This window comes from Euprymna scolopes, unplaced genomic scaffold (genome assembly GCF_053919585.1).
Source record: "Euprymna scolopes isolate OS-2025 unplaced genomic scaffold, ASM5391958v1 sca690, whole genome shotgun sequence".
Taxonomy (NCBI): domain Eukaryota; kingdom Metazoa; phylum Mollusca; class Cephalopoda; order Sepiida; family Sepiolidae; genus Euprymna; species Euprymna scolopes.
The window spans coordinates 15,001-25,000 of record NW_027633758.1 but is presented as its reverse complement, the minus strand read 5'-3'; the positions used below and the strand labels follow the sequence as shown (position 1 = coordinate 25,000).

The following is a 10,000-nucleotide window of genomic DNA, read 5'->3' as shown; positions in this document are numbered from 1 at the left end:
TCTGGCTTCATCCCGACCGGGCGTGGATCGCCATCTTTCGGGTCCCTGGTCGCTCGCTACGCCAGAGTCGGCCGAGTCGTACTCGGAAAAAGGGGAAACCGACCCGGGGGTGATGCGCCCGCGCGCAGCGCCTAAACTCGACGACAAAATAGGACTAGTTCAAGCCGCGGGATCTCACCGATGGGCGGAAGGAGGATATGGAAGCTGGCGCCCGGCAATTCCCCTTTTTGGATGATGCGCCGGTCCCCTCTCGGGGAGGAGGGAAAAACAACCGCACGTCAGCCACGAGCCTTCCCTCTCCTATCTCTCTCGGGAAGAGAGAAAAAAGGAAAAGTTGCGGGCACCGCAGCAGCGACGGCGGAAGGCCGAAAACGCCGCGCCGGCGGGATCGGGCACGGCTCGGAGGCGGGTGAGGCGAGGAGAAGACGACGGCACGAGACCGACGACACCCCCCGACGACCCCCGGACGACTTTGCCACGACACCTCTCCCGATCGACGCCCTCCTACACGCTCTCTCGCTTTCGCTTCGCCTTCGGGGTTAGTCAGAGGTGGCCCCTACGACTCGCGAACGGCCAGGACTCCTCGGTCCGTGTTTCAAGACGGGTCGGGTGGGTTGCCGATGCACGTCGCTGACCCGGGGTGGCGGGCGGCTCGAGTAAAAAAGCGTCGCCGAGCGACCTCTCCGGAAACGGAAACGGGCGCGGGCGGGGTTGCCCCCGACAAGAACCCGAAACGTCGGCGAGGTGCGTGACGGCGAGGCCGCGCCAGTCCTATCCCGCCTCTCATCGCGCACGCGCCCGAGACGGTGGGGCGCCTAAGGAGCGACACACAGAGTGCGTCGCCCGCACGCGACTTCCGGCGGGATCAAAACGGACCGGCTCGCCACGTGTAACGGATCGTGTCAGATTTCCTCCGTTCCCGGCAGAAAGGGGCAGTTACGTTCGCGGGCCCGACGGCCGGTGGCCCCCGACTTCACAAGGTGGGAAGACGGGGGTTTTCAGGGTGATGAAACGCCTGCCGCCTACGGAAAAAAACCCGCGTGTTCGACCTGCACGCCGGGAACGGGTCGCGACGACGGACCGGAGGGGAAGTGCGTCCGGTGCCGGCCGCGCGGAGGTCGCGCCGAAGCGCCCGCGCCATGATTACGCCGAGCGATGATGAAGGGGACGGGTGCAGCGGAGTCGCGCGCGGAGGGAGCAGGAGGAAAGAAGAAGCGGCGGCGACGGATGCGGCGGGTTAGGGCCCGGCGGCAGCAGCGATCGAGAGGACGAGTCCCCTCCGTCGCAGCCAACCGACGCAGCCACCTACCGACGCCGCGGTCGTCACCACGTTTCCCTTCCCGCTATCCACGCGGCCCGTCTCCTTCGTCGGCGACGCGGGCACAAAAGCTGGAACCGCGGGGAACGAGTCCCCCGCGGACACGACGAACGACGACCTGTGCCGCGACGGCCTCTCTTTCAAGAACACACATCGAGTTTGGGCTCGAGCCTAGGCAGCACCGGACTGAGTCCCCCCGCGATCGCGGTGAGCGGTCCCACCCGTTTACCCCTGGGCGGTTTCACGTTCTCTTGAACTCTCTCTCCAAAGTTCTTTTCAACTTTCCCTCACGGTACTTGTCGACTATCGGACTCGTCCCGGTATTTAGCCTTGGATGGAGCTTACCACCCGATTTGGGCTGCGTTCCCAAGCAACCCGACTCTCGGATCGAAGGCCGTCGCTCGCCGTCCGCACCGAATGGGCCTGGCACCCGCCGCGGGCGGCCCCGATCGAGGGAACTCCGAACTATGCGAGACGAAAACGAACGGCTGCCTTCGACCCATGCGCCACACGTCCCGAAGCCTTTAACTTGCGACGGGATTCGGCGTTGGGCTTCTCCCGGTTCACTCGCCGTTACTAAGGGAATCCCGGTTGGTTTCTTTTCCTCCGCTTAGCGATATGCTTAAGTTCAGCGGGTCGTCTCGTCCGAGCCGAGGGCGGCGGTTTTTAGTAGAGTGTGGTGTTTGGAGGAGAGGAATCTCGATCGGTACCCTCCGTGTGACGACGGCTGGCCGATATAGCGCCCGTCCGACCGAAAATGAAGAAGCCAACAATTAAAAAAAAGCGTGGGTCCTCCCCATCCGACGTTGCGTTGCCTACGACGCGGCCACCTTTTTACGGTGCGACGGCCGTGCTCGTCGCGCTGCTCGAGGCGTCGCTGAGAGACACCTTCATGAGGCAGAGAGCGAGACGAGCAGGCGGCGCTTACGTCGGCAGTCGGTTAGGTCGGTACTTTTTTTTTGGTCTCCCTTCGGCTGCTTTCGGACAGACTCCTCCTGCTCCTCCTCCACAGTGTTTCTTCACGCGGTCGAAAAGGGAAAAGACTCCGCGGTCTGCCAGCGGGAGACGAAGGAGGAGGCCGGAGAGGGTTTTAAAAAAAAAAAAGACATTGAAAGGAGTCAATTCTTTTTTTATTTTTCTTCCCCCTCGTCACTCGCTCCTGCGACGTCCCGGTTACCACCGTGCCGAGGACCGGGCGGGCACGGGGACGGCAAGATGTCGTTTCGTTAACGGAGAAAGACATGTAACGTTCCGCCTCTCGACCGGACGTGGCCCCGAGACAAGGGATCTCGGGGCCGCAATGTGCGTTCGAGGTGTCGATGTTCACTGAGTCCTGCAATTCGCATCAGTTATCGCGGCTGGCCGCGCTCTTCATCGACGGACGAGCCGAGTGATCCCCCGTCCAGGGTTCAGCACTTGGTTTTTTTATATTAGTTTTTGTTTATATAGATTTAGTAGTGTGCGAGGAGGTCTGTGCGAGGAGGCGTGACGGCATTGCAATGTCGCGAGTAGTTTGTTTTTTTAGCTAGCGGCGGTGGCACAGCGGCTGCAAAAAAACAAAAAAAACGATAAAGCGGCGACAAGGCAAAGAAGAAGCGGCCATCACTTGCGGTGGGCGAAAAAACAAACAGGTGGTAAGACGCGGAAGCAAGCAAGAAGAGCTGGGGCTTTAAAAACCTCCGCGTCACCACAAATCTATCTCTCGCTCCGCCTTTTATAGGTTTGTTTGCGCGCATTCGAGGCGTTGACGCCGACAGACAGAGGAGGTAGGCCGGAAAACAACAAACCAGTCTCGAACGGGAAAACGGTAATGATCCTTCCGCAGGTTCACCTACGGAAACCTTGTTACGACTTTTACTTCCTCTAAACGATCGGGTTCGGTCGTCTTCTCCAGGCATCGAACGCCGAGGCGTAGATGCACGAGTGTCGTGACGGACACGTCGCGCACTGCCCGGCGGCGTCGTCGGCCAGATCCGAGGACCTCACCGGACCGTTCGATCGGTAGTAGCGACGGGCGGTGTGTACAAAGGGCAGGGACGTGATCGACGCGGGCTGTTGACCCGCGCCTACCGGGAATTCCTCGTTCACGGGGTTGGTTACAGGCCCCGATCCCTATCACGGGAGGTGGTTCAGAGGTTTCCCAACCCTCTCGGGCCGGGGCGAAGTCCCCGCTGATACCTCCAGTGTAGCGCGCGTGCGGCCCCGGACATCTAAGGGCATCACAGACCTGTTATCGCTCCGCCTCGTGTGGCTTTCTGCCACCCGTCCCTCTAAGAAGTGCGTGAGAAAACCGACCCGGACCCGAGCGCCACGGAGGACGCCGAGCCCGCCGTAAAAATCACTGACATCGGCGCACTAGTTAGCAGGCCGGAGTCTCGTTCGTTATCGGAATCAACCAGACGGATCGCTCCACCAACTAAGAACGGCCATGCACCACCACCCACCGAATCGAGAAAGAGCTATCGATCTGTCAATCCTACCGGTGTCCGGACCGGGTGAGTTTTCCCGTGTTGAGTCAAATTAAGCCGCAGGCTCCACTCCTGGTGGTGCCCTTCCGTCAATTCCTTTAAGTTTCAGCTTTGCAACCATACTCCCCCCGGAACCGAACTCTGGTTTCCCGCAGGCTACCCGCCGGGTCATGGAAGCGAACGCCGGCGGATCGCCGGTCGGCATCGTTTACGGTCGGAACTACGACGGTATCTGATCGTCTTCGAACCTCCGACTTTCGCTCTTGATCGAGGAAAACGTGCTTGCCACACGCCATCGCTGCAGTTCGTCTTGCGACGATCCAAGAATTTCACCTCTAACGTCGCAATACGAGTGGCCCCGACCGCTCCCTTCGATCATTGCCTCGCCGTAGACGGAGACCGACAGACGTAGACGAGGCCCTCTTCCATCATTCCATGCTTATCGTATGCAAGCTTGAACAGCCCGCTCTGAGCACTCTAATTTTTTCAAAGTGAACGTACCGGCCGCCGCGGACACTCGGTTAAGAGCACCCTTGGAGGAGAAACCGCCGACCGCAACACGCGCGCAGACAAGACACGAAGCAGGGACTCGGAGCGGACCGGGGGGTTCAAAAAAAAAGAGGAACGCGCGGAAAGGGAGAGGGAGAGAAGCGCGGGGGTCAGAGTGCGGGGATGCGAATGAACGCACCCAAACACACACACGTAGCACCCCCCCGTTAGACTACTCCCGGAACCGAACCGACGACCACTTGTTTTTTTTTTCCCGGATCCCGATCACGACCTCCTCGTCCACCTCGCCGGCAGGACCGCGTGGCGGGTATGCTAGCGGTTGACACCGGCGGAAAGGGCCGGGAATGCGAACGGACGACCAAAGTCAACGACGGACGATGGCGCCGCCGCCCCGGGGCCGCTTGCGCGACCACGAACCCGAGTTCGGACTACGAGCTTTTTAACCGCAACAACTTTAATATACGCTACCGGAGCTGGAATTACCGCGGCTGCTGGCACCAGACTTGCCCTCCGGTTGGTCCTCGTTAACGGATTTGAAGTGTACTCATTCCGATCGCGGGGCCTCGACAGAGTCCCGCGTCGTTATTTTTCGTCACTACCTCCCCGTGCCGGGAGTGGGTAATTTGCGCGCCTGCTGCCTTCCTTGGATGTGGTAGCCGTTTCGCATGCTCCCTCTCCGGAATCGAACCCCGATTCCCCGTTACCCGTAGTAACCACGGTAGGCACTTAACCGACCGTCGACAGTTGATAGGGCGGACCCTCGAGAGACCCGTCGCCGGGCGTGAAAGCTCGTGCGATCGACCAGTGAGTTATCCAGAGTCACCAAAGCGGAGCGCGCCGCCCTATGAGCCCCGCCACCGAACGGACCCGCGAGCGGGAACGCCGACGACGGGAGGACGGAATGACGCGCATCGGTCTCAGTCTAATATGTAGCGCCGCGACCCGGAACGGCCGACGCGGGTGCCAGCGCGCGAGGCGTGGCGACGACGGCGCGCCGACCGATCGCGGCCTGTGTCACATGTATTAGCTCTAGAATTGCCACAGTTATCCATCGCCTCCGAGGAGGAATACGGTCCCGAGGATTAGGTCCGGTTCCTGAGCCATTCGCGGTTTCGCCCGTTCTAATGCGTGGCGTGAACTTACACTTGCATGGCTTAAGCTTTGAGACAAGCATATGACTACTGGCAGGATCAAGTATCGTTGGAATTTGGGACTTTGTTTCGACAGAACGACAGACCGACCGACCGACCGACCGACATAAGACAGACAACTACAACGACGGGCACGTGTTTATTTGTTTTTCGAGGAGGTTCGCCGTCAGTAGAAGCGCGCTGCCCGCGCTGATGGCCTCTTTTTTGTTTCTCCCCTGACTTGGACCGAGACCGAGACTCAAAGAACGAAAGCGACCAACGTCGACAACAACAACGACAACGGCACCCTTGACAGCGATACATACGACAAACGACAAGCAGCACGACGGCAGTGCACACGGACATCGAGGGTCAAGGTGCAGACTGAACTCGCCGAGGTCGTCGTCATCGTGGTCGCCATCGATTCCGTCTCGTCGTCGTCGTCGTCAACGTCCACGTCACAGCCGGCCGAGAAGAGAGAACAGACGACAGCGTCGACAACAACAACATCGACAACGGCACCCTTGACAGCGATACATACGACAAACGACAAACAGCACGACGGCAGTGCACACGGACATCGGAGGTCAAGGTGCAGACTGGAATCGTCGAGGTCGTCGTCATCGTGGTCGCCATCGATGCCGTCTCGTCGTCGTCGTCGTCGTCTTCGTCGTCGTCGTCGTCATCAACGTACCAACCGACCGAGACGAGAGAGCAAGCAACAACGTCGACAACAACAACGACAACGGCACCCTTGACAGCGATACATACGACAAACGACAAACAGCACGACGGCAGTGCACACGGACATCGGAGGTCAAGGTGCAGACTGAACTTCGTCGAGGTCGTCGTCATCGTGGTCGCCATCGATGCCGTCTCGTCGTCGTCGTCGTCTCCGTCGTCGTCGTCGTCGTCGCCAACGTCAACGTCAACATCACAGCCGTCATCGGGGAGGAGCTGGACCAGGGCAGCGGCGGCGTAAATTTTCCCCGTCACCTTCGTCGTCGCCTTCGTCGACCGACCGACCGACCGGCGTCGTGTTCGTGCTCTGAAAACCGAGGAGAGACAACGTGCACATGGCGCCGTTCTCGCAAGCGGTCTCCTCGGTCCGATTTTTTTGGGCGGCTTTTTCGAGCTTTTTTTTTTTCTCACCCTTTCGTCCGTGCGACGGCGAACGTTAGGGGAAAAAAAAAAAAAAAAAAAACGACAACAACGCGGCGGACCGGGCGGAACAACATCGTCGACACACACGACATTGACGACCGGTCCCCCTTTTCACAATCGCATCGAGATAAAAACGAACGAGTCCCGATTCGAGCACCGAGTCGCGAGCGGGAGGACTGTCGGTGCAAGTATCGATCACTGACGTGAGCGCTTCGCCGGACAGAGGATGGGCTCATCCGGCAGCCGTGCAAATCGACGGTATGGGAAGAACGAACAAGAAGAGCAACGACTTGATCGGCGGCTTGGGAACTGCGGACGGTGAAAACGGGTTAATCGACTGCGACCACGACTGCTCGATCGATCTTCTTTTGGCGCTAACAAAGGTGGAGGTGGCGCAAGAAGGGACTAGCGCTATCACCGTCCACGTATCAGAAGATGCGGCGGCAGACGTCGACGCCTTATGCGTTGTCGGACGAGAAGTCGCTGCAGGCACGTGTACCGCGAGCGGGACGTCCAAGGTTTTGCCAGACGGAAAGAAATCGGGTGTCAGCGAACGTTCACACGGCTGTGAGATCGGACGCTGACAGGAGTAGGAGGCGGCAGGCAGGCGGCGGTTACGGCGGCGGCGCCTGCTGCTGCTCATCCTCCTGTTTGCTGCGGCGACTTCCAGGACGGGAGAGCATCGAACAACGTACGTATGGTTACAAGGGGATCAGGATCTACATAGTGCATCCCCCGGCGGCTATTTTTTGTTTGTTTGTTCGCTCGTTCGTTAATTCGTTCGTTCGTTCGTTCGTTCGTTACAATGTACGTTTTTCCGTTCGACGGCGGCAGAGAGCGGCGGCGTTTCTCCCTAATCCGGAGGATTTATCGGTCGCACAGCGATGGGTCGTTCGGCCGATCATCGAAAGATTCGCAGGTATGTGGTTGAATGGCAGAACGGCAGCAACAACAGCGGCGGCTGAGAGCGGCGAACGCTGAGGCGGAAGCAGAAGCTGCAGCAAACGTATCGGCTAAACATGGTGGACATAGATATGGCTGACGACAGCGGGTACCACGACGACTATGGAACCAGGAAAAGGAGCCGTTAGTTGTTCCAACATATCGTTCGACACGTCGAGCAGCCCTAGGTCCACGGAGAAGCACACACACGTACCACGTATTATAACCTAACGACGATGAGCGGGCGCACGGTTGGCAGGAACGAAGGCGGCGGATCAAAACAAGTTGGAGCGCGGGGCGACAGCGATAACGGTGACAGCCCTAGGCGGCGGAGATGCCACTTTCTGACGCCTTTGCGACAAGCCCGTAGAGACGTTCCGGACCACCACGAGGCAAAGAGTCGCTGCTCCGACGAACCGACACACCAAAGTGTGCTTCCTACCGAACATGTTTTATAAAACTTTCAAACTGGAAAACCCCAGAAATGGTGTTGGTATTTGTCCAGACCCACCTCCGACACCTGAAAATGGTGGTCAAAAAAAACGTCGATTATACGAAGCGACATTTCTGGTCGGCGATTTTCCAGTTTTACGCCTACTGCCACATGGGGATGTCGGTAGGCGTCGCAAAGTGCCTTCTCGTAGGCTAGGCACACCCAGGACTTTGTCATTTTTTCCCCCTCGACATTCCTGGTCCGGTCTATTCCGATTTTACACCTACCGCCATGTGGGGGTGGCAGTAGGCGTCGAAAAGTGCCTTCTCGACCGCTAGCGACACCACTACTTTATCGAGCTCTGGAGGCCCGCACACCGACCCGGGGGCCGCGGAGTCGACCCCGGGGGCCTCCGCCTCTCGCCGCCGCTCACTTGGACGCCTTCCGCAACCTGTGGTCCCGCTCGGGGCCGCCGGGAGCCTCGCCGACCTGACCGGTGTCGGTAGGCGTCTGGAAGCGCCCGGCCGACCTGGACGAGGTCCCCCTGGCCCCCGGGGACACCCCTTAGTTGGATGGGGGTGCTGTCCCGGGCACACATGCAACCCGCCGGCCGCCTACCGACAGCCCCCCGTCGCTCGATCGCTACTCCTTTCCAACATATGTCGGAGAAGCCGGGCGGTTGTGAAACCCCAGAAATGGTGTTGGTATTCGTCCAGACCCACCTCCGACACCTGAAAATGGTGGTCAAAAAAAACATTTCGTCGATTATACGAAGCGACATTTCTGGTCGGCGATTTTCCAGTTTTGCGCCTACCGCCATGTGGGGGTGGCAGTAGGCGTCGAAAAGTGCCTTCTCGACCGCTAGCGACACCACTACTTTATCGAGCTCTGGAGGCCCGCACACCGACCCGGGGGCCGCGGAGTCGACCCCGGGGGCCTCCGCCTCTCGCCGCCGCTCACTTGGACGCCTTCCGCAACCTGTGGTCCCGCTCGGGGCCGCCGGGAGCCTCGCCGACCTGACCGGTGTCGGTAGGCGTCTGGAAGCGCCCGGCCGACCTGGACGAGGTCCCCCTGGCCCCCGGGGGACACCCCTTAGTTGGATGGGGGTGCTGTCCCGGGCACACATGCAACCCGCGGCCGCCTACCGACAGCCCCCGTCGCTCGATCGCTACTCCTTTCCAACATATGTCGGAGAAGCCGGGCGGTTGTGAAACCCCAGAAATGGTGTTGGTATTCGTCCAGACCCACCTCCGACACCTGAAAATGGTGGTCAAAAAAAACGTCGATTATACGAAGCGACATTTCTGGTCGGCGATTTTCCAGTTTTGCGCCTACCGCCATGTGGGGGTGGCAGTAGGCGTCGAAAAGTGCCTTCTCGACCGCTAGCGACACCACTACTTTATCGAGCTCTGGAGGCCCGCACACCGACCCGGGGGCCGCGGAGTCGACCCCGGGGGCCTCCGCCTCTCGCCGCCGCTCACTTGGACGCCTTCCGCAACCTGTGGTCCCGCTCGGGGCCGCCGGGAGCCTCGCCGACCTGACCGGTGTCGGTAGGCGTCTGGAAGCGCCCGGCCGACCTGGACGAGGTCCCCCTGGCCCCCGGGGGACACCCCTTAGTTGGATGGGGGTGCTGTCCCGGGCACACATGCAACCCGCGGCCGCCTACCGACAGCCCCCGTCGCTCGATCGCTACTCCTTTCCAACATATGTCGGAGAAGCCGGGCGGTTGTGAAACCCCAGAAATGGTGTTGGTATTCGTCCAGACCCACCTCCGACACCTGAAAATGGTGGTCAAAAAAAACGTCGATTATACGAAGCGACATTTCTGGTCGGCGATTTTCCAGTTTTGCGCCTACCGCCATGTGGGGGTGGCAGTAGGCGTCGAAAAGTGCCTTCTCGACCGCTAGCGACACCACTACTTTATCGAGCTCTGGAGGCCCGCACACCGACCCGGGGGCCGCGGAGTCGACCCCGGGGGCCTCCGCCTCTCGCCGCCGCTCACTTGGACGCCTTCCGCAACCTGTGGTCCCGCTCG

The 10,000-nt window shown here is 60.0% G+C and overlaps 2 non-coding genes and 1 pseudogene across 2 annotated transcripts in view; all 3 read right to left on the bottom strand.

Moving 5' to 3' along the window:
- LOC145275246 (large subunit ribosomal RNA) overlaps positions 1-1,977 on the bottom strand; it is a 5,724-nt gene extending 3,747 nt beyond the window's left edge. The window contains exon 1 of the ribosomal RNA XR_013867096.1: positions 1-1,977. This exon is cut by the window's left edge and continues 3,747 nt beyond it. This is a non-coding gene — a ribosomal RNA (large subunit ribosomal RNA).
- A 593-nt stretch (positions 1,978-2,570) lies between these two features.
- Positions 2,571-2,728, bottom strand: LOC145275243 (5.8S ribosomal RNA). The gene has a single exon (XR_013867094.1). It is a non-coding gene; the product is annotated as a 5.8S ribosomal RNA (ribosomal RNA).
- A 398-nt stretch (positions 2,729-3,126) lies between these two features.
- Positions 3,127-5,493, bottom strand: LOC145275249 (small subunit ribosomal RNA; annotated as a pseudogene).
- Positions 5,494-10,000: the final 4,507 nt, after the last annotated feature.